The sequence below is a fragment of the Calonectris borealis genome, chromosome 2 (assembly GCF_964195595.1).
Source record: "Calonectris borealis chromosome 2, bCalBor7.hap1.2, whole genome shotgun sequence".
In the NCBI taxonomy this organism is placed as follows: Eukaryota; Metazoa; Chordata; class Aves; order Procellariiformes; family Procellariidae; genus Calonectris; species Calonectris borealis.
The window spans coordinates 104283899-104309625 of record NC_134313.1 but is presented as its reverse complement, the minus strand read 5'-3'; positions in this window follow the sequence as shown (position 1 = coordinate 104309625).

Here is a 25727-nt window from a genome sequence, read left to right as displayed (position 1 = left end):
TTAAGTGCCTAAAATGAAGACAGTCTTACCTGGGAGAAAAATTGCATTTGTGGCCAAGTTAGGAGCACCATGCGAGCAAAAGCCTGACTTAATTTTACACTAATGACATGCTCACAGTAGTTAATGACCATACCATTCAAATAAAATAGGAAGAGACTACTGCTGCTAGCTAGATACCAAAGCTGTCCTGATGCAAAGTACATAAAGGTTAGTAGCATATTTTTCAGAAATTTTTGGCCAGGATTCCTGCGACAGAAACAGACAACCCTAAGAAAGATTACCTAAAAAGTAGCTGTTATTTGCAGACTTATTTTCAAACAGAGAGTGCAAAATGAGACTCTGCTAACCGTATCTGCATGACTAAAGCTGGACTGAGAGACAGGAAGAATAGGTTCCATTCAGAGAGAGCTCTAAATGCTGTATATTTATACTGAGGATAGAACAATAGCCTTGTTTATTTGAGTCTCTCTAATGTATTTACCAACTATAAGGATTTCTGTGCACTGATTAGGGGTCAAAAGGTTATCCTGGAGTATTATTTAGCAAGATTGCTCTTTATTATAATGAACATTGAAGATGCACATCAATAAAGTGGTTATTTTTTAATGCTTTTTAGTGCTGTTGAGACAAATACAGTTTTGAAAGCCTAAAATGTGTCCCAGTTCTTTGAAAAATCTGCTATTAGCCTCTAACATATTATTTTCTGTCAGCTCTTTGAATTCACATTAATTGCATTAATGCAATAAATTAATTAGCATTACCACTTTATTTGTTTTCACAGCTGCTTAGCTACAATGAATATTATTCTCTTAAATCATTCTGTCATAAAGTGTTAATTATAAATGTCTTTTATAATAATAATGGTTTCTATACTAGTAATAAAACCCTTGCAAAGAGTCATTGGAGTAAATGCAAGATTATTAGACTATTTCCAAACAATGCCAAAATGGTTAGCAAAATAGTTGTTTCATTAGATCCTGTTGATGATTGATCCCTTGAGGATCCTTTAAGTATTTTAATGAATCTCCATCTGTACCCAGAAAGCTTTGTTAAAAATCAGACATCTTTTTACACTTCAAATCCATATTTGCTGTTTAGAAAACGTGCATGTACACCAGCTCTGCTGCTCTGGAGAACCACCTCTTTGTACCAACCGGGGTCAGTCCTCCAAATCTAACCCAGCCAAGTGTTTCACAGATGTTGGATTGGGTTGTGCTTCATTAAGGCTCGAACAACTCATTTTCTGTTACCTCTTTTTTTACTCAAGAAATTTCTCCTGGTTTGTCTTCCGCTGTCTCACCACAAGAAGATGCTGACTAACTTTAACCCCATCTGTGAGGTCTTGAATCGAAGTGATTCTCAGATAATCAAGGCACATTTACAACACTCGGTCATCTACAGGTGTTCAAGCATGCCAATGGATCTGGGTCTGTGTTCCTTCTATGGATCTTCTGATAATGACAGAAAAATTCAGAAGTAGGAAAAAATCAGTTTAAAAATGTAGTTCCCTGCCAAACAAATATAGTAGCTGCCAGTACCAAGTGTCAGACCTAACTTCTGAATGCATCAAACTAAGTGCTACGTTACAATTATGGAAAGTTCCTGATTATAATAGCTCCTTATTATTCTGCCAGTCATGAAAAGAGGATTGGGATTTCACAACTGAAAATTCTTACCATGAGTAAAGTGTGATGTCAGACCTTTTCTACTTAAAAAAAAATTTGTTTGTAACACTGTATTTCTTGCTCTATCTGCTCAAACAAGGAAATAGAGTAGATTTTGTCACGGTAAAAAAAAGTTCTGATTTCTTTCCTACAGCCACTATGACATGAATCTTACCTAGATATTTCAAGTCAATTACATCCAAGCATTAGCTAATATAAATATTTTTTTTAATTTATTTTTAATTAAAAATGCACCCACATATCAGACTTAAGTTTAAATTATTTAAAAGCCAAGCCACAAAGTACTGAAAACACAAAAATTCAAATTCAGACCTTCTTTGTCAGTCTTTGAAGAAAACAACTAGTTGCTAAAAATCTAATTATGCAATTGAAACCTCAGCTGCAAGCTTCTTCTCATCCTTCAGTCTATTTTTCCCATTGCTTATTAGGAAACCTAGGACTCTACTAGACACAACATTGTCAAAAAAGGAGGGAGTCAATATCAGAAAATTCAGCAGAGAAATGGCTTAAGAGAAGATAGGAAAAAAATCAGAACTATACTGTGTAATGCTTCATCTTTTTTAAAGAATTAATTTAACTGTGGAATGGCAAAATGCAAAATTTCACTGGAAATAAAAATAAAAACAAAAATAAAGACATAAGAAAAAAATCCTCTGGAACACTTGCTCAAACTCAGGTTGTAAGGTTCAAGACTGAAACCCAAGTAGGTAAGGATATTCTTGTAGCTAAATTTAGATATTGGATTAAGGCTTGAATTGAAGTCAAAATCTGGCTCCACCACAAGTTACGTGTGGGAAATTCGGGCCTGATTTTCAAACAATATCCCTGTGCTTAAAGAAGTACCTGGACACATTGGCTGTGTGACTGCGGTTGGAATTTGTGAGATTATATGCTTACGCTGGTTAGGTACTTCTGCAAATTTTACCAGTGCTTGTTTGTATATGTACTTATGCAGAGTGCATCTGTGTTTAAGCTTGGATGAGCAATGTGCTTTTGAACCAAATCTCCTGACTGCCCCCTCACCGTGCATCTGCCTGCATCCTGGAGCACTCCCTGAACACATGAACAAGGCCTCTTTCAGATGAAACTAAGCTGCAAGACATGTTCCAGGAGAGCACCTGATGCAGTCTAAATGCTAATAGGATTTCAGCCCATGGGACTGTGTCCAAACTAAAAAATCCATCAAATATGTATAGTAGAGACATGAAGTCCTCAGCACAAACCGTTTCACTCCACAGATACTAGTCTACACTACTTGTTACCATAACATCATATCCATTTCCGTAACAGGACTTAAAAGCCTAACAAAGAATCTCAGTTTAGGAAGCCATGGCATACACAATCTAAAGCCAGACAGGATCTGAGAGAGGTCTGTCCCTCTTTCCCAATAGGTTTGTTTGGTAGGTACTCCCAGAGCACGTCTAACGTACACCAAGTTCGGACTGCCCAAAATACATTGGCAGTTGTTTCTTTCTTCCAAAACAGCAGGAAAGATGATGTCCTTCTTTCTACTCTAAAGAAGTGGTTGGAGCAATAACCCAGGAGGTGAAATCCTTCTTTGCATGGTTCAAATCCTCAACCCTCCCATCCATATTTTCTGTTCTAGATATCAACCTGTAGGTACAGGCACCAGCCATCTTTTCTATTGTATGTATTCTACTGTACAGAATATGGCTGAAGAATATTTAAAGGAAAGAAGAAGAAAGGAAAAAACCCATAAGTTCAAAGAGCAGCATCTGACTAGTGACAAAGAGAGACTTAGGTTCTTACTTTGCTTTCTGGCCTGTTTATGCCTTTTTTATGAGACATTCTCTGGATAAGTAATGCATCAAAAACTATCAGTGAGGTTCACAAACTCCTCTGCCCTTCAACAAAGGGGGGCTGTGTGAAGTACTGATATCAAACTACTTTTTGCTCTCCTTTACTGATCTGGTGAATCTTGAATAGATTTCAGCAATAGCCTGCAACCTAATAGCAGTATAACATAATCCTGTAGGATTTAGGCAACTTTTCTGGGAGACAGAGGCTATTTGTTTGAGTTCCAGGAGTAGGAGTCAAAATCTGGTGCCCCCTGACATACGGAATGCATCGAACCCTTGCATTGGGTTTCTACCATTATCTTTCCTCCTGCTGTGGTGAGAAGAAAGCAAGTGCCCTTATTGCTTTTAGAAGAATTGGGATAGAGGCATATCTTCAGAGGATTCTGAACTGAGAAGTTTATATCAACACCTCAGGAAGAGGAGGCTCTAAGTTTTCTCATTACTTCCTATTAGCATACTTCCCCTCAGAGTACGCTGGGTTTCTTGGGCTGCCTTTACTTGGTGTCTAAACTTCGGTGTGTGTTCAGAGGCACAACCACCAGCAACCTTTTGAACCTTTCAAAATACTGAAGTAACTCTTCCTCCCTGCCCCCAACAAAAATGGTGGTGCTGGTAGTCTCTGGAGCAAGTGGTCAGGGAGGTAACCTGACCCTTCTGCTGAAATCTGCATCTTCTTAGTGAGTCGTATCTCAGCTAGTGAGCCGAGGTCCAAACCAGGGAGGAATCAGAGCCCTAGCTATCCTTCTTACCTCCTCCACCTGGCACCACCAAAATTTCCAGTATAATGTGCCAGGACCCCCAAGCTGGGAGCACAGTTGTCCTGCTTCAGCTTTTTACAGATGGAAGAGGGAGGACTACCTCCTGGTAGGACAGGAGGAGTCCCACCTCACCGTGGCTGGGCTGGAGATGCCACCCAAGCTGCGCTACTCCCTTTCAGAAGGAAGAATGATAGATGAGCAGAGGCAGAAGCACAGAAGTTCAGGCAGGGCCAGGGCGCACAAAACACCATGGAGCGTGTCAGTAGCTTTGCCAAAATAATACAGTTTTCTTGGTGCCAGGTAATTTGGGATTCACGTGTCCACTTATAACTGCTGTACTGCTGTGGTCCTGGTATACCAGTTACCTGTAGTGGGCACCTTAAGGGTAGGAAAATTAATATTTTTAACCTTGCAGCTCAGCACTGCCTCTCCTGAAGCCTGCAGGTGATATTGCCAAAACATGCGATGACCAAAGCACACCAGAACTAGAGAATAACTCAGTTAAAGGGGTCTGTACGAAGCCTTTCCTGGCCTTCATGTCACGTCCAAGCTCTGGAAACCCTTGCCTTCCCCGTTCCACTTCATTTACGAGAGGGAAAACCAGTGCTCTCTTCCTACTCTCTGAAACATGTAGCACCAGGAATTAGGGAGCCAGAGCGGGACCTTTAAACAGGCTAATGCAAACCCGAAGGACGAGGGGCTGATGAGCACCTCTGGTCTCATTTAAAAGAGCAGTCCTGAGAGGCTGAAGCATTTGGATCCCTGCGCTGCCTGGGCACAAGAGGCTGGCCAGAAAAGACATTGCACCTCTTCTCTCACCTATACATCTGATATCTTCTTCAAAGAGACCACAAGGAAGCAGATGCTGCATACTTAGAGCCTCCTCAATTCCTTAGAGCAGGTAGGAGGGACAGGGAGACCCAGAAACTTAGATGTACTCAGGGTCCCAGTTTAAACACAGCCTTTTTTTACACCACCACAGACTATAAACCCACATTTAAATTTCTGGCTGAAAGGTTGTTTGGTGGCGGCTTTCTTTGAAAACGTCACACTTACACAAGCTGCGCGTCGCTCCCTCATTAACTCAGCGTATTTCCAATTTATTTTTCATCGACTGCTACATCCCTAAATATTTCCTTTTAATATACCATCTCAGAATTTACACAGCGAGCTTCCCCGTGCTGCATGGTTGAGAGGAAGTGCATACTGTGATGATTGCAGCTCGTCCATGATGAAAAATATCTATCATTATGTGCTGCCCCCCCAGTTCTTGTGTACAATTATAATAGCTACACTTTGGGGCAATCAAAATGCTTTTTATAAAGAACTTCCATGTAATCAAGAAAAAAAAAAAAAAAGATATCTGTACAAAAACACTGCCAAGGACTTAATCCTGTTAGAAACTGCCGGGCTGTTAAGGAGTGCTCTCTGCACATCTGAGCTCTTTGCCAATGGAGAGCCCTCAGTAGGTGTCAGAAAGCACTCTGCACCTAGAAGAATGAGACTCCCTGGCAGCTCAGTAGGTTAAATCGCACGTGCCTATTTAGGACACATGCTCTGGCAAAGGCCAGAGTTAGAAGCGCAGAAGGTAAAAATGCACATTGAAGCAATGAGAAAATGAATATGGTAAAGAATTAAAATTTGAAATGTCTACAAGAATCTTTAATTAATTGTACTATGGACAAAAGCATTACCGAAAGAAGACAGCAGAAAGAGGTAACTCTGAAACCCATCAAGCTGAGTGGAAAAAAGGGACCCTCTGTATGCCTGAGCCAAATCCCACTGAATCTACATGACTCTGAAATGGCTTTTGCTCAATCAGCTGGGAGATGCTGCTCTCCTACTGCACCCTTTTATAAAACCATCTGTTGGACTACACACAGGTTCCACACAGAATAAAATTGCAGGAGTCACACTGTTTTCTCCTGCCTCACAAAACTGCTGTTTTAAATATAAGCACATTCTACTGAAAATATAAAGGTTATTCTTTGCCAATTTTTTTAAAAATCCAAAATAATTCAACATGATTTTTCAAAATATCCCAGGCAACATGAATCTGCTTTTTGTGCATAAAAAGTTTTGTCAAAAAAAAAAATTACATGCAACTGTAGATTATATCTCTAAATTTAAAAAAAAAAAGGGGGGGGGTTTTAAATGGGACTGGAATGAAATTTGATGAACACGCTCTCTTTCTCTCTCTCGTTCCTCGCCCACAGCATTTAAAGGCAGCAGGGGCATTGTGACAACACAGACAGCTAATTGCAAGGAAATGGATGTCTGATGCCATTAACACTACCCACTTTCCTTGGACATTTAAAATAAAAACAAAACACGCCACTAGGCACACAGTTCTCTCCCTGGGGTGGAAATGAGGGAGCGCCTGAACTACATGTGATAGATGTTAAGTCAGACTGCTTAATGCACTACTGGAGGGAGCTCAGATACACCTAAATGAGGATATTATTTGAAACTATGTAAGACAGAACAGAGTACTTGCATCCTGCAGAGTATATGTTCAGTCTTCATTTTAGGAAACAACTATAAAACTCCACCATTTGAACCCATTGAAGTTGTCATTTAACTATTCTAAGTAATTACAAATAATATTATCTCTAAAGAAAAATGACAAATAACCTACTATACTTAGGCCATATACAGGAAACTCTCCGTATGAACTTGTACAAATAACAGAGAAATAGAAATAAGCATTTGTGGCAAAAAAAAAAAGGGTTGTCTGAAAAGTAAACATTTGTCCTAGACCTGAAAGTTGGAAAAAGAATGCCTGATGATCACTCATTTAACATTAATAGCAGGGGAAATGATACAAAGCTGTTCCTTATTTCATTGGGTGTTCATACATAGGCATTAGTCAATGCAAAGTCAGATGAAGAATAGGAAGAGAAAAAAAAATTAAAATGACTGAAAAAATTGCTCGAAATCTCAGGAATGCTTGCTCCCATCTAATCATAAATGATGGATTTAAACTACTTTAAAATTCAATTAACATATTTGTTTTGAAAACACACCTGCAAAATAGCATCTTGGTCCAATTTTGAACAGCCATATACTAAACCTCAAAAAAAGTTTGGAAATACCAATAGATTATTAATTATAGTGACACTGTTAAGCACTGTTACAATTATTGAACTTACCTGACTAACATCTGCAGCATTACTAGCTTTCAACTTGAAATAATACCTTTATTTAAGTTACCTTCTTGTTTTAATACAGCACACATTGTTTTAAACACTTATTTTCACACAGTGAAACATGACCTTGACTAGATTAAACTGTATCATTTTGAATAACTCGTTCCCCCTCTATTTTAGTTAAGAAAAACAGCTTGACCGTATTATTGCTAGAAATCAGAATTTGAAGTTATAATATAAAAACATAACAGATCATACTCTTATTGAATGAGATCTTTGTTGATAAATTGCTCTACAATTCACTACATTGCCTTATTTAGAGGAAAATCAAGTAGCAACAATTTACAATTTGGGCTACAACTTGAATTCACTGAAATCTGTGGGAGATTTTCCTATTAATTTTGGTAGCAGCAGGATTTGACCATTAATGTAATAAAACAGGTAGTGTAAAAAAAATCCCAGCTCCAATCACTACTGGATTAGCAGTCTGCAATTAATTTGTACTGTCTCAAGTTGCTGGATAAAATTAAACACCTACAAATCTAGTTATGAAACATATATAAAGTTAAAAAAGATAATAACTAGAAGTCTGACCTAACAAGATATTAAATTATTATTCAATGTATAAACAAATCTTAATAAGTAGCCATTAATTTAACATAGTGATTGCCTAGAAAAAGTAGATAATATTTTTATAGCCAAAGTTTTTTTCAGTTTAACTCTGTACTTATGTTGTGCCTTTTGTAGCATATCTCTGAAATGATCTCAGCAGTAAATTGCTTGTGCTTGTCTGTTGATTGCGATGTGAAGAGGCTGGTTGGGCCAGCAGCTGAAGGACTCTATTTATATACCTGGCTGGTTAGATTAAATGGACCTGCAGGAAGAACTAGCCCCATCAGAGCTTCTTCAATGGCTTCCATCTTGACTTTGAATCTGACCTTTGCTATGGTCCACTTCCATCTCCATAAAAATGAGCTAAAGGCTAGATTGTCATCTATTTGCTCTTTTATATTTTCCCAGGTTTGATGATATATTCCTAGAGCTGACTAAAACAGATTAATTATCACACTTTGGTGTGAATCATAGGAAAAGAGTTTGCAGCGCACAAGTGAATAGTTATATGCAATTCCTCACAATGCCAAACTGACATTATTATTCAAATCAGAAAATGCTGATTACTAGGGTAACAGGGGGAAAGAGGTTCCCACCACAGAATGAAATGAAAGGTCAAACAGCTTAAGGGGATCAAACAAATAAAATATGCAAGATAAGCAATTTCAGTACTTGCATGGCTCTGATCTCAAACCAAGGCTCTTCCATCTGCATCCACTCTCATTGTAAGGGTAGCATATACAATGAACGGCCAATTCACTGGTTTAGATACAGCGTATTATCTTACCGGAAGTGATAATGAGAATTTCACTGCTTATGGATGCCAGTGTTTTCGAAATTTATCAAGGTGGGGACTTGATTTATCAATGAGTGTTCCCTTTTGACTCTTTTGAAGTTAATTCAATAAAATGTGCACAGGTCCTACTATCTATGTCTCAAGTAATTATATTTTGTCTGTAAGAGGGGAAAGGATGTTTTTATTTAATGAAACTTGTTGTTGTTAGAGAGAGATAATACAAACATGGTATAAATTTCAAATAAATTCTGTAAAGGAAATGTAACATATCAGCCTTGTATCTGAGTAGATTATTTCTCATTTATATAATTTTTTAGAATTGCGATTTTTCTGGGTACAGCCACTGTAGACGGAATTGTACAGCCCCATCTGTTTTCTGACCTATGCACATCCATTAAATAACTAGTTTGGGCACCAGGCTGTGTTCAGGGGTTCAACGAGAACCCATTATTTTAATATCCTGACTAGGATCACTCCATTCTGGTACTCTTGGATTACAAGATAACCTCACAGGAGGAAAGGAAGGCATGGGCCTGAATCTCTTCACAGAGAAGGTCAGGAGCGCTCAGGGTGAGGTGAGAGCTTCGCCACTTGCAGCGCACCCCTCCTTCGACTAAATCCCCTACAAATCCCCAGCAGGTCGGCAGCAGAGCGAGAGGCCCTGTGCTGCCTTGCAGCCTACACAGAAAACACCGTTGCCTCTTCGCAGAGGCTCTATTTCCCTTTAGGGAGGACAGGACCAAAAAACAGAATGTGCTTCTCCCTTTCTACCTTTTGTATTCAGCAAGTACTGCTAAGTTGCTGTAACTTTCCTATTTCCTCAATCCATTTCCCTTTTGTAGTTTGCTTCCCTCAGTTATTTACATGTATAATTTACACAAAAGCTTTTTAGGACCTGGTCTTCTATGAGGGCTCTGAAGCACCCTTTCAGTCTCCAGCTACTAGCCGTGATACATATTGCACAATCACCTAGAGGCCTCCGCGAGGGTTCAGTCCTTCACAGCCAGCCTCTTCAACTTTTGCTACTCGTTTGGTCCTCTCTCATGCAGGCTGGAAAGAAAGTTTCAGCAAAGGTCTTAGCCCAAATCTCAGTTAGTAGAAACCCACCAGCAACCTGCTTTCTTAAGAGATCACTCCAGCTTTGAGGAAAGACTCCTAATCCATAGGCTCTGCCTCATTTCCTATCCTTGTTTGTGACAATTGCACGATGAAATGAAAGTTCTGTGTAGTAGCAGCCAGCGCCTATGGTATACTGAAGGCTATCAAATTATTTGAATTTCTATGCAAAGCTGTGTGATAGTCATTTACGATACTGAAGGGGAGGATGTGATAGCAAGTTTAAGACAGCTTAGTTGGTGGAAATGGGCTGATTCACCACCAGAGTATCACAGCTTTAAGGTAAAACCCCCCAGATCGGTCCTATTTACCATGCAGTAGTTTAGTTAGCAAAGCAGATCTGTTCAACTAGTAAGCTAGTTTCCTTTTGCATCTACTCTAAAAGCAGGGCAGCTACTTAATGAAGAGAAGGTCTTCTCATGAGCTTTAAGTGGACTTTTTTAAGCCTGGAATGACCAGCACTTGCAGTATTTCTGTTCTCAATAAGTTTTTGTTGTGGTCATCCCACGTCAATGAGATTCACTAGCTGTAAAAGTCAGCCTGGTAACTTTTGATTAGACATAGAAATACCATGATCAACTTTCTTACTGTCTGCAGACCTGAACACCATGGACATGAACCTAAAGATTTTGGTATATTTTCTCAACATTTAAGAAATGTGAGACTGACTGACTAGCTTGAGTTTGTTTATTATAGTCATAACAAATCATAAAAACCCCAGGTTCCACGAAAAAGCTGCTAGCAGTATAAGATTTATCGAGCGATGCTACTCTCAAAGATTTGGCCTGGAAACAATGTGTTGACAGGATGTGTCTATACCAGCAATTGGCAATAGAGCGAAGTCAAGAGCAGCAGCAATGACAATGTGCTTGGGTCATTGGTGCCGCGGTATGACTTATACCTAAGGCAGTTCTAGCAACAGGTACCAAGTATTGCATAGATTTTTCTTTTTTTTTCAAAATTTGTATGGGTCATTAGTATGTTTGCGTTTTAAATCTCACCACTAGACAGTTTCAGGTGATGGTTATGGTAACGCTCTCACAAATAGAATATGGGGCTGGGGACACAGTTTGACTGCAATAAATATTATAGAGATTATTTGCTTTGCAGAACTTTCTGCTGCTCAAAATCCCTACCACAAATTTGATTCCTTGTGGCAAAAGACAAGTCTCCTTTAATTTATTCAGATATTTTTAGCTACTCACTGATTTGAGCATGTTTGAAAAGCAAACTTCAGAGCCATCTGAATAAATAATTGTTGTAACAGATGAAAGTGTTGGTATAGAAAGTACTCTTACAACCGCCCGGTCATGTACAAGGAAAAGGACTACCCACTACATCAGACCATTCACAGTCACTGCTCCAACAAGTGATGGTGCCTTGATTTGTTCATTGCTTCTGTGTGGCAACCAAATAACCGATAGATTTTTGGCATTCTCATACAATTTCTGAGAAGGATTAATGAGTAAGAAGAGGAAAAGGAACAAAGGCCAAGGATGACAAGTAAAACACCCAGTCTTTTTGGACCTAGCAGCACATTTTTAATCACCAAAATGATTCAATTACTCATTAGGACTTCAAAAAAAGTATTTAATTAGAGCTTCCTGGGTCAAATTTGGGTTGACTCAGCAGAAAGTATATTATTCTATGCTTGTGTTCTGCCTTCTATAAATTACCTGCCGTAGGAGTTAAACAATGGTAGCACTGTGGTACAATGGCCTACTTGTCACTTGTTGTCAAGGAAAAGGTGCTCATTGCTGACTTCTGTACTGTTTGCCATTAGATAAATAGACATACAAACTTCTGGCTATTCGGACCTTGCAATCTTTTATCCCCAAGAGAAAACCATCGATCTTTTTCATCAGAACATACGTCAAAAACTAACAGCAAAATACCCATGATTCCTGGTATTCTATTCCCTTGGGCTCTCTGTGCGAAGAGAGATTGATTTTTACTTTTTAGGGTGGATTTGCTCTTAAATTAGCCTTTTTTGCAGGATTTCATTCTATAAAGTTGCAGTAATGGGGGGAAGCAGTACCAGCAATGTTAACTAGATGGAACAAATGGATTCCCCCTCCCCACCTCATTCAGGATTTTTAGAGGAATTCCAAGCAAGTGAAACTTTTCTGGGTCCAAAAGCTACAGGGTATTAATATTATGATAACACTACCAAATGCCCTGTATCTGCGATACTTGTGCGACTTACTCCACCCACTGAAAACACTGAATGAAGTCTTGCCTCGCAGGAGGAGAAGTCAATAGCTTCCCGGATGCCGAAAGGGAAAGGTGCGCGGCCATCGGCTGTAGCCTCGGGGTTAGCTGGGGGTGCACAGCACACATGCATGCACACGCGCTGCCTCCCCATTAGCCGCTGGCCAGTCTCCAAGAAAAGCAAGGCTTGCTCAGCACTAGGCACAGGAGAACGACTGTTCGCACGTGTTTACAGAAACAGCTGTGAGAGGAAGGCATGAGTTTACAGCAGCGTCAAATACACGTGTTGGCTGTCATACCCTAATGCTACCGTTCTCTCGGAAAAAGAAAAGGAAGACGGAGAATCAGTCCTTACATGGTTGTTTTACATACATCTATGATCCTATTAAGCAACCTTGCAGAAATTTTTCACTGATTATAAAAGGCCTCTCTTTTAGTATTCTAACTTGGTTAAATAAAAAAGATTGGTTTTAGTTAATATCTGAACAAGTTAATAACTCTTCTATTACCATCACCTCATCCAAAGAGACTAAACAACCTTTTTGTGATTTTTCACTTTCTCCTGTTGTGAGGAAACCTAAGTTTCATCACTACGATCTGCTCCAGATTTAAGAAAAAAAAAAAAAAAAAGAAAAACAAAATAAATAATCTGATATGGCTTCAACCTGATAATGTTTTCAAGATTCTTTCAAATCTCAGTTTATACATAGTAAAATAGCAACATTTGACATTGTAATCGAGTTTATTTAAATAAATTAATTTCTTAATAAAAAAGAACATCCTTGACATACAGAGAAAATTTTAACCTTGCATTTCATAGATTTTTTACTCAATTCCAGCTACAAAATACTTTCAGTATGGAAAGAAATGTGATCTTTGACCTCTATCTGCACTTCTGAACCAACTTGCAGCAGTGTAAAAGAAAGCAAGCAAGGAAGAAATAAAATGATACCACAAATCAAACTGCTATGGGATTGGAGGACAGGGTATGTTCACAGATTACTCTCTTTCTGTTTGAATAAGTTTGTTTCTGCATGTGTTCCCCAGATGTTTTATTGTAAACCTGCTATTGATGACTGTGCTAGCCAAGAATTATCATTGAACTGTGAAGAAATATTTTTTTGTGGATTGTGCAATAAATATGGATTTTTTTCTTTCTGTTTTTAAGATAGTCTTTAATTTGGGGGCAGGATTCCTTTTTATCTGTGATTTCACTGTGTTTTATTGCCTGGATACTTAGTAATGCCTGCTATTGCTAAAGCACAAAGTCTTTTATCAGAAGAACTAAAGAATTTAAGGTTATTTAATACAGACTTTTAACACATTCATAATATGCTAATTTAAAAGAGAAAATTAGATGTGACAGTCTGACTGCCAGTCCACGGGAACCAGTTTCTCAGTGAAAGGTCTGATCAGCTAGGGTCAAGTTTTGCATCAGGAGTGGATTCCCACAAATGTTATTGCTGAAATTCTCCAAAATTCATAACTCCTTTATGTAACAGGGAAACTCCAGTGGACCAATGTCAGCTGGAAGAAAAAAAAAAGAGGTGGGAACAGCTTAAAATTGTTGCTCGTAAAATACTGGTAGCTTTACCTGCTTAAAAGTTCAGTGCTTTTTGAGTGTGCGTATTTGCACTGAGCAGTCCAGGGACAAATACCTGCTGCAAGCAAGAATATCCCTTCACACTCAACCTCTCTTGTGCTGCTTTTGCATGCCAATGGCCTGGAGAAGGTACTGCAGAGTCCTTGCAGCTCCCTCTGCACCTAGGGGCTAGCACCGGGAGAAGGAGGTGACACAGCAACTTCTGTAATACAGCAACCTGCCCCCGTTCCTGCTGCTGCGGGGGAAAACAACCAGAAAGGGGAGACAAACAGAGGTTCATTGCGTTGAGGCATTGTTCAGAGGTATGGTGGAGAGTGCAGTGGGCTTGAGCAGGCACATCTCAGTTTTAGGACGATAAAGCTTAAACAGGTCTGGAGAAATGGAAAAATTTCCTTTCCTCCCTCCAGAAAGTAATGAATTATTGGCACTAAAAGAGTGGGGGCTAAATGAAAAACATTTTAAAATTCTGGCCATGCATCAGTGTGGATGACTTGGTCTTCTCAAGCATAAAAAAATGGAAGAAAAGAGGACAAAGACAAAAAAAAAAAAGCATATGTGTCACTGAATCCAATTTCTGTATTCAGCACTTGCATATCTTGATTTACGAAGTCCTGTAAGTATTTGAAATGATTATGAGAGGGCATGAACTGATAAGCATTATACAGCTATGAATAAACACCGAGGAAAAGCAGCAGCATCATTGTTACAATCTGCACAAGACCCAAGGTTTGCTTTTGAACCCTTACACTGGCACAGTGCCTGTAGTTCCCATACCACCAGCGAGGACCTCAGTTTTAGTAGCTCATGTTCTTATCAAGCAAATGCCAGTGCTGAGGCTTTGGGCTGTTAAAGTTAATATCCTGTGCTCGTCTACACTGGAGAACTGAAAGAACTCAGATGCTCAATGTGAAATTTCCTTGAAAATAAATTCCGTATTAAAACCATGAAAAAATATGGCTTGTAACTGACTTGGGGACACGCAGTGTCTATTATTCAATCTACAGTTTAAACTATAATAAGAAATAGCATTTGGCATCCTATAAATACAGTTGTTGTTAAGGCAGCTGGAAAATACTTAAATATTCAAATAATTCTGTCATCTAAAGTATTGTTTATAGTCACCAGGGTCATTTACAAATCCTATGAAAGTATGGGATTTGTTTTTAATCTCCAGTAACCCTGTCATTTGATTTTGTTTTACATCCTCACATTGTATGCATATTAGCTTTTTGGCATCCAGTGACAACAACTTCCTAATAAATTGGATTCTGTGGCACTGTTTCAGACATGCTTTAAACAGCATGTTAAAGCAATTTTGGAATTCAATGATCTTAGAGACACAGGCAAATGCTGCCTCTAATTCTGTGCTCTAATTGCTGTATTCAAAGGCTACCCAGGTCTTCAGTCACACCATGCACGCTGGTCAGCTCAGCTCTGAGTGACTAAAACTAAAATTTCACAACTCGATATGCTCATATATACGTCGTAACTATATTTCCTGATTTACAGCTTGACTGCCTGTATTAGTCCAGGCTTCACAAAAAACTCTCAAAATTGAGGGAATAATTAGTTCACATGCAGTTATCTTGGAGAATCGTCTTGCCATGACAAATGAAAGTGCACGTTACATTTATGTACACTTATGTATACCAACATGTTACCTACTTTCACACTATAAATAAGAGAGAGTTCTCAGTGAAAATAGACGGAAACTTTGTAGTATGGCTTGAGATTCACCATGACGTGTTATGCCATTAACTTTTTTAAACTCCACCTGTGCCATAATAGATCCCATTATGGAAATTCAGGTCCTGAATTATAGGATTTGTACTTTTATACACTTAGCCTTAAAACCCAATCAGTCTTCTAATGGCAGAAATTATTTCCCTCTTTCTCATGGCAGGATATGATATTCAGGAGTCCCCCAAACCTGTGTGCTGGAAATTACAAGATTTTACTTCTTACAGGCTCAAGGTAAATAACTGCTTAGGGGTCACTGACTACTACACCCATCTTGGGGAGGTGAGCGAGTGACGAAGACGTGCCTCTTCTTATTGCCCTGTCTTTAAGGTGCTGCAGGCGTTTGCTGCAGCTTCCCCAGGGTGCTCCTCTCCTGCTGCTCAATATACACTCTGGATTTCTTTTTGTGTTTCCCCCGGGCTCCAAAGCCCTCCAAAGGTGGAAAGGAGGGTGACGGGCTGTCTGTCAGGTTGCTCATGCTCATCACAACTGGGTAATGTCGGGCTGCACAGGCAGCAACCCAGAGACTTCCTGTTTAGACACGGCCTCAGTGTCCCGTATGCAGTTGAAAAACAACCACCCTCAAATAAAGCCAATGCAGGGAAATTCTGCTTATTCATTGCAGACGATTCTGTTTGAGTTTCAAATGCATAAATGGAAAATATAGCATTCTTACCTTAGAACAAGGCTAATACTGAAAATTAATAAAGCCACTCCTAAAAAATAACACCCAGTTTTACGGAAGATCCCTAAAATTTCACGGTGTCAGCTTGACATCAACTGCCTTGTGAAATGTGACTGACTTAAGTGTAAAAATCTTGACATTTTGAGGATTTACAAGTCTAGTGAAGTCTTCAGCCTAAATCACAGTTATTACTACTTCTTCATAGTAGTTAATACTGTTATCACATAAGCAGTCACAATGTCAACATTCATCAACTGTAATAAGAAACTGAGTACAGGGATGAGTCTTTCTGGACTCACTTTCATTCTCACGGGACAGAAATCCTGCCAGTTTTCAAAGCTGTGTAATTTTTTTTTAATATTAACCTACTCTTATGCTAGCACTGGGTATTAAAATACAAAGCTATATTTAAAAAAAAAAAAACAACTCAGAAATAGCCTTTCAAATGTCCAGCACTAATCTGATGAAGTTATTGTAAAAATGCCAGCTATCATGCAGATATCTAAATAACAACCATAGGCACCTATCCTCTGTACCTTGCATCTGTGTATCAAAAATGTGGTCACAAAACCAAAGTCTGGCAAGGCTGATAAAATTATATTCAAGTTCAGGTAAAGCAGGTATGAAAGAAGCAGTATCCCATGTCCAAGCTCTAGCTTTACGCGCTTCTGCACACATGTACGTGTGCGCACACAAGCGGGAATATATGCTAGGAGAAGAGTAGGAGCTATCGCCTGTGCAGGGCTGGTAAGTGCACACACGTGCGGACAGCCAGGAGTGAACCATAATCCAGTGGTCAGAAAGTATATGGTGTAGAAGAATGGCCACGCCAGGCCAGGTGCTCTATCCATTTGTTCCCTCCTAATTCACCCTCCTGCTGCCACAAGTTTAGTGAGACTAGTTAATACCCTGATCTATAATTAAGCTTGTATTTTAAACAGTTTCATAATATCTATTAACACTTTTAGAATAAATGGGATATGTCTACACATTAAAAACAGCATTTCAATACTTTTGACTACTGATATTGCTGATTAAGGTACTGGTATTTTAACAAGCAAACTAAAAGTTTGTTACTATATTTGCAATTTCCTTGACTTCAGGAAAGTAAAATGAACAACAAATACAAACAAAAATTGCTTAGGCAAATAGCTCTTTTTCTAACTGAATTTGAGGCATGTTGCTTTTACCACTCAACTGCCTAACTTAGATATGCTTTCATATACTATACTGCCCACTGGTTATGCACTTTACACTTAACATAATGGATGCAATAATTTCATTGGTAAATATTATACATAAATCATTTTCTGTTATATATAGTATTGTCAGTCATTAATTTTGTAGTTATCTGGGAAAACGCAGGCAGATATCAGCATGGAAACGTGATGATAAAACATCCTCATTATCTAGTGTGTTAGTATTTTAAAACAAAACTCGTGCACATGTTACAGATGTTATTTCATTAATATGATCCTTATGAGAAAACTAAGCTACTGTGTTCAAAGATTCAAGTATTATTCTGTTACAGAAATAGCTTTATTTTACATCGATTGTTTTTTATAAGACATGATGGACATATTATTCATTGAATGGTTTAATCTCAGTTACATTTTGATGTCCAGAACATAATGAATGAATGCTGCAAACTATTTTTTTTTTGGGGGGTGGGGGGAAGGTGTGTGTTAAATATTTTGGTTCTTTGAAAATCATCTGCTTGACCATTTTTTTGAATCACCTATTTTTTGATAAATACTAAAAAACCCCTATCCTATTCTAGATCTTTAATATCTTCCTTCTTCCAACAAGTCTTTTCTAAAGCGAAGAGTTTTATTCTATTTAGTACTCTTTGCACACAAGTCTTTCCATATCTTTTATCATCGCTGTCGTCTTTCCAGGTCTGTTCTCTAATTCTAGTATACTCGTTTTGAATGGACAGTGTTAGTCAACACAGCAACATAACGACATTTCTGGTTTAGCTCCACTCCTTTGGCAAAAATTTCTTACAGTTCTCTGCCTTTTTGACTGATGATGAGAATAGAACCATTTTTTCAAAGACCTCTCCACACTCATATATCCCATATCACAGACTCCCATATCACCTTCCTTAGGGCTGAGTTAGAGCCCAGCACTGCATGTATACGTAGGGTTATGCTTCCAGGGTACACTATTCTGCAACACGTCTATCAGGTAAGTTTTTCTGCTGGGCTGAGAAACAAGAAGTCAGGGAAGAAATTTATTACTGGAGCATATTCTCCATTGCATCTCAGCAGCTTTCACTTCTCAGCTGACCCCTGAGTGATAAAACTAGAAAAGAAAGAAACTCTGTTCCATCCATTTCTTCTCTTCCATCTCACCACTGCACTTCAGTACAGTTTCCACAATTAGAGTGTAAGTGATCTTGTGCCCCTGCTTTTGAGGAAAATTCTCCCCTATTGGTATTTTTCTTTGAAGGATGCCCATCAGCAGAGGAAAGGGGTCAGATCTGTGGAGGGCAACCTGAGAAGCAGGTTTTGGATAGATTCCTATCTGCAAGGAATGGTTTGCTACTGTGGCCTTCCTGGTGTTTAGAGAGTGGAGGAAACATTATGCTCATCTTTTCTTCTTGTCTTACAGAAAAGTAGCTGATAAAATAACAGGGGTCATTTATGCCATATAAGTGATGTGTTGGCCACAAACCACCTGCTGTACTGGTTTGCTGACTGGGATAGATGGATAAAACTCAGCCATCCCTAAAAGGTCCCCCAGACCTAGGTGACTTAGTTGGGCACTAGACATGCTCCATAATTCAGTGTAAACATTCTGGGGAGAACACGGGTATTGAATGAAGTGCAAAGTAGCAGATGTTTTGCAAGGAAGGGGAGTTTGTCAAGACTGTGAGATCAGGCTAGCAAAGAAAATAACTCTATGATAAGCTTTTGTTAATAAACTTTGCATGCTTTTCTATTTCTTTTTTTTTTTCCCTCCCTCCTGAGCATGAGGCAGGGAAAAAAGGGGACCATTTGTATTACAGTTATTTGCAATCTAATTTGCCAGGCCAAAGTATAGTCTGAATGATCTAATTCTCAATATACTACAGGACCGAGGTGAAGTACAAATCATCTTAGAGGATCCAATAATTCTGTTTCAATTGATCAGCTTTTTAGGCAGTATCCTTCGGTTGAGACTTTTCAGATAAGTAAAGTAAATTAGGTTGAAAACAAAATGCTAGTTTCTGAAATGTGGATTTCACAATGTATTTTTGATCTGATAGGAGCTTGGTAGCATTTCTTCTATCCGCTTGAGGCCTACTGAGCTGCGCATACTGTACTCTATCAAAGCCCAGTTCTTTGCAGCTCAGTGAATAAAATACTGCAGTTTCTCCCATTGACTGACTGAAATAAAATAATCTATGATGCATGAACAAGTCTAAATGAAATAATAATATCCTTAGCAGTGAAAAACGGATTGGTAATACAGTAATTGAGCAGATTTATTGCCATCTCCTTGAGCTAGCCTGCTGAAACAGCCTGCTATTTTATTTAATCTCATATCAGAGGAATTACTGGCTGGTAATCCATTGTTAAACATCATTTAGAATGATGGATGAAAATGTCAGCTTTTCCAACATAATCAATTCATATCTCATTAGCACATATTATTTATGATTCTCATAATGGGACCTGCAGGGGTCTCCAGGGGGAAATGGAGACCTCAGCTGTTGTTGAAATGAGATGAGATATACTGTAGCTTATGAGTTAATAACTGCATATAAAAAATACTTCCCCACAGTATTGATTGTCCTTACCATTTTACAAATGAATTGAGTGCCTTGGCTTCCCCTCTTGCTGTGTATGGCAGCTCTTCCTTCTATTCATTTTGTTGCTCATAATTCAGTGAGAAAAATATTAAAAAGCATATAAGAAAGACTATTTTACAAATAACTTTTAAGACCCGGGCCGGGGGGGCTGGGGGGTGGGAGCCTTTGAATGTAAAGTAATAAGAAACACTTTACTGCTCCGTTGCTGTTTGCTAAGGACTTTGGGCAGTTTTTTCCCCCTCAGTCCCTATGAAGACAAATCGACATATTTCTCCAGCTACAGCACAGTTGCATTTTAAGGATACTTTCTACCGTATGCTGCCTCAAAGACCAATGAAAAGCAAACCTTGATTCATGGATTTAATGCAGCTGATGGTGCAGCAGTAATCATGGTCACAGTGTCAACTGCTGCCTCAATTAAACTACATTTGAGAATCATTTTATGCTTCAGCTCATAAACATCAATAAAGGAAAATGAGTAATAAATGACTGTCTAGAGTACAAAGGACCAGCTCATATTTCAGATGAAAATGAAGACAAAATGTAGCTTTTATTTGCCTGTGGAATTCCCATTAACTGCATCACTGACAGGAGGGAGTTGGATCAATAGTTGGCTGGCCGCAGAAAACAGTTTCTGGCTGTTCAGCAGCCAATGCAAAAGGAAAACTGTCATATTGTGATCTTTATCAGGTAATCTTCATTACACCAGACCAATGATATATGTATATGCTGGTCAGCTAGGGGCACTTCTAATTCCTGCTTCTATTTGTGGTCTGAGCGCAGTGTGCTCACAAATTATTTGTTTACAGCCGTGAAAAACCTTCAATGTTCATCTCTTTTATTCTTTTTATGGGTAATCCATAACCAGGAACTTTCTCTCAAGACTACTTTATTCACTCAGAATTTTTAAGAAAGCAAGCGCTGTATCAAAACTTATCTTTCTTCCTCTTTAAGAGGAATCTGCTAGTACCTTTTGTAGCTGCTATTGTTGAGGCTTGACTGAAAGCTTTACTGAGTATCCTTCAGTACGTTCTTGGAGGGTATTTGTGCCTTATTATGAGTGTTTCTGGGCTTATTTGAACAAAAGCAACTGCTTGCTGTGAAGCAAAACCAAACACTCTCTACGAGCTGTTATCTTTCCAGGCGGCAGCTTGTACGTATGGCAAACTATACGTGAAACATGATCATCTCCCCCCCAGACCCCAGACCTGCAGAGCAGAGATATTTTACTCCTTTGCAGTGCTCTGTAATTCATATAGCTTCATCTCAGTGTATGCAAGGTGAGGATCTGTACATACAAGCCAGCAGCTCTGGCTCAGTTGGTATGTGGCTCTTGGAAGAGCAGGTATTCAGTGCACAGCCCAGATTTTTAAAACATCACCACTCACAAATCTAAAATAGGAGGGAAAAAATCACCTCCTCTTCATGCAGTGATAACAGAAATTAAATTATCAAAACCTTTACCCTCATCTTAAAGTAACCACATTGTTTTTACACTTATTCACGACTCCATTCTTGTGAACTACCATTATGTACTGTTTCTCTGTCTAGTTTCCTGTTTTACTCTGACCCTGTGAAATTAAACTTTCCACTACGGAATTTAATGCCAAGCATTAAAAAAAAAAAATCATGGTTCACAGCTAATAATGAGATTTCCTTTAAAAACTTTTAAATTCTTACAATCAACATATACTTTAAGTATAATACACAATTATGTTTGACCTGTAAAGTATGCACCTGCATTTCAGGATGATAATTAAAGCTGATGTTTGTATGCATAAAGTGGACCTTGCTGCTCCTAAAAGTTACCCGCTTCTCCTTCTCTCTCTCTCAGTCCTTGGATTTTGTCTTTCATCCTCATTCTCCTCACGCCATCACCTTCCCCTCAGTTTCTATTTTTTGACGTTTTCCCTCTTCTTCTCCAGTTCCTTCCCAGTCTCTAGTTGTAATTCTGCCTCCCACCTTTCCTGCTACACATTTCCCCTCCCTTTCACTTAATAAAGGTAGTGATGCAGAGTGATAAGATGATAATAAAAAATATGTATACTGTATGTGACTATAATAACTACCTACAACCACATTTTCTTTCAACATCATCCCATTTCTTTTCAGCCTCCTCAGTTACCTTTAGCTCCTCCTCATCCTGTCTTCTGGCTGCTTACCCCAGCAAATCTCTAGTCTTATATACCACGTATTTACTCTCCCCAACATGCTTATTTGCTCTTCTAGTCTCTTTCTACAAAACCTTAATCTCTCCTGTCTCTTCAGATCTTTTTCCAGTCCACCTTTCCAGCTCTCTCTCCCTTTATGTCTCTCTTCACTGCTTTAGCTTTCTTCTGCTTTTTATGTCTCCCCACATATCACAAATGCTTTCCTGCAAAACTTGTCACAATCTGCTGATTCCTCCATTCGCCCTTCCTTTTCATGCTGTCTTCTGCTTTCTATTCTCCTTTTTAAAACTAGTTTCCCTCCAGTTCATTCAGTTTGTCCTGGATGAGGCGGCTGAAAATAATGCAAGGCGCTGCCATCTTTTCAAGAGGCAGCTTATTTCCAGGTGCAAAGCTAGCAGGGGATGGTGGGTATCTCATCAGACAGCAGCCTGGAGGTGGCAGCTTTTGTGAATAAATGGAAGTTTGTGAGTTTTGGAGGCAGAATCGAAGATGATGTTACACTGACCTCAGAAGACACAGTAAAATTCATGAAGTCGGCAGCACTCTCATGAACTTGCACAGTTAAACTGGTTTTGCAGAATGCATCCCTTTAGAAACAACAGTGATCATGTGTTGGTCTTCATATTAAAAACCAGTACATTTTAGGGCAGCAGAGGGTGTCAGACATATGGAAAAGATGTCTAACTATAAACTTTAAAATTTTTAAATTGCAGAAAATATTTTTTCATATAACTAAAATATTATCAATAGTTTAATATTAGTATAGCCTGAACAGCTTTCAGTTATATGGATCTTTTTATATACTATTATTGCAGTACATTTTGAACTAATGAAGTCTCAGTTTTCCATAACAGAATGTGGAGATTTTGTTGAAAGATGTCCACCCAGCCTAAGTTATCTGTGATAATACTACCACAGAGAATTATGGAGTTAAACATATAACAAAAGGACTATTTTTCATACACACTCACACTGTAAAGAGGTAATATTTTGAGCAAACTTTCAGACTGGAAAAGAAAAAAATCACAGATATATTAATACATTTCTCTGTAGCTAAAGATACTGCTACAAAATGAGCTTTTTTTTAATGCATGGTTTCACTTTCAGTCCAAATCTCAGCAGTGAACTCTGAACAGAAATGAGGATATGTATCATCAAAAACCCACAGAATTCAGGAAACAATGTTGGTTTTTCTGACTATCCCATCTCTAAAATGCTTTTTTACCAAAAGCATTAAAATAACATTTGGGTAATTTGACTCTTATTCATCTTTCTCAAGGGAGGGAAAATAGAATAAAGGGACATAGTTTATATTATGTTCTCTCCCACACAATTGCATTTTTCTGGATTTGTCATTCTCTTCCCTGAAAAAAATGCTTCAGGATCCCAACGATTTGTTCAGTTACAGCAACAATGAGACAGATACTGCTCTTGGCAGTCCACGTAAGACAGCTCTAAAAATGTCATTGGATGATGCCATCGTGCTTACCCAATCCTTTTCAGCAAGGCTACCTCCACTGGAGTTCATCGCTGTTCATATCAGGAAGAGATACATCAGCAAGAGGAGAGACACAGTCTAGCTTTTCCAGCAATCAGAATATTTTTCCTGAAATACTCAGATCTTTTTAAAAAGTAATGTTTTACATTTCTCTGAATTTGATTTTGCCAATACTCTAAAGACTTCCAAACAACCTGATGGTTCAATCAAGTTGCTCCTGGCTCTTTAGCACAATTGTGCTTTGCCAGCAAATGAGTGACTTCCAAGAAATATGAAATTCAACTTCAAAAAATATGGAATAATTTTAGTCTGATTCTTTCAGTTGAATTTCCTTTTTTTTAGTCTAAGCACAGGGCAAATCAAAAAGCACCAAGAGGGCATGGTTTTCTGAAAGGAAAGTCTGGTCAGCACCAATCACAGTAAGACAAACATTAAAACCAAATGTTAATCTGCCACTAAGAAGGACAAGGTTTTAAATTAGTACAAATTGAAAATATACGACAATAAAAAATGCAAAATGAGAAAAATTGTTTAGAATCAGCAGACATCAGTGATCTGTTTTAATATGTTGGTTTTATTTTGCTTTTAGTGTTTGAGAGTTAGCTGTGTAGGTAACCGAGATACATTCTTGAGAAAAGATGGCACTAAGAAAGGGAAGTTATCTTGTTCACTGCTATGAAAGTACATGTAAGCTCCAAGTTGAGCCACCAGATAGTGTTTTTTTATAGTTCTAAAAGAAAGAATAGTCAGAAATTGAAAAAGGGCTGCTGAAAAAAAAAATCGAAGAGGAAGTAGGACAGAGGATACACGATGCAGAGGTTGCAACGTGTGGGATGAGAGCGGGGGTCTGCCATTTGAAATGGAATAATATATTATTCCTTTGTGGGATGTTGTGTTATGCTTTGATAAAGACTTCAGGGCATTGCTATTTTTCATAATTTGCTGTATGGCTTATAATTAATGCTAGGTTACCACTTTATCATTAAGCTACAGAAATAAAGGCATGTGCTTTTTCTTTTATAGTAACAGCTGATGCTTTAATTAATTTTTGAAAAAGTGGATGGGTGAAAGAAGAAACTGATAGTGAGCTTTGAGAATACTAAACCATTGCCCTGGACATGTTCAGTCCACAGCTAAGATGCAGATGAATAACATTTTAAGGAAAGGCTAACGTGATAAAGATTTTATAAATATTTTCCAGGTGTTTGGAGAATTTAGTAGTATTCCGTTAAGTATTTGTGCTAAAATATTATTTTCTGCACTAAGATAAACCAACAATGCAACAACAACCTTGATAATTATATTAATTAAATGCATTATCTGTATGAGCCCATGATACTTCAGATATAAGGTAGGACAAGTGTCTTATCTCGCTGACTTTATAAATAAACATTCTAAGTAAAACCATTGAAATATAAATATTTACTACCCTTTACTCTCTATATAAATTAGTTTCTGGCTTCTCCACCCCTTTTTGCACTTAGTGAATATGTAGTTTGTTATAGTGAATGAAAGCACAAGTATGCACTGCTTTATTCTAGGAACTACCAGTAGCATGTACCTAATACATCATATTGAATGAAAGACTTCATAAATCAGTTATACAAGGGATCATACAATGCTTTTAGCGAATTTCCAAAGAGTCATAAAAACTATAAATCAATGTATTTTTGATTAATCAACTCACAATGTCAGCTTTTAGTGATAGTTATCTATTGTGTCCTTCTTACTGGATGCACGCTAGGGAGAGGGCTATCATCTGTCAGAGGGAGGTTTAAGCAAGAAAATAGGGAAAAAACCCTACTACACTATTGTACATATCCACATGACTCCCAATATCTGCTGCATTGGGGTAGATCTTAAGGCATGCAACAATCTGACATATAGTCTAGAATCTACAGTGGAAATAATGGAAGTTTTGAATGGTGAAGTAAAAAAGCCAGCAAATCCTAATTCTGCAAAAGTTTACGGTGTGTTAAATATGTATTCAAATCTTTCTGCCACCTCGCCATGTTCTTTAGATAAACTGAGCACTGAAGTCAGTAATATAGCTCCCTTCTCCGGATATAACACTATATGGATAT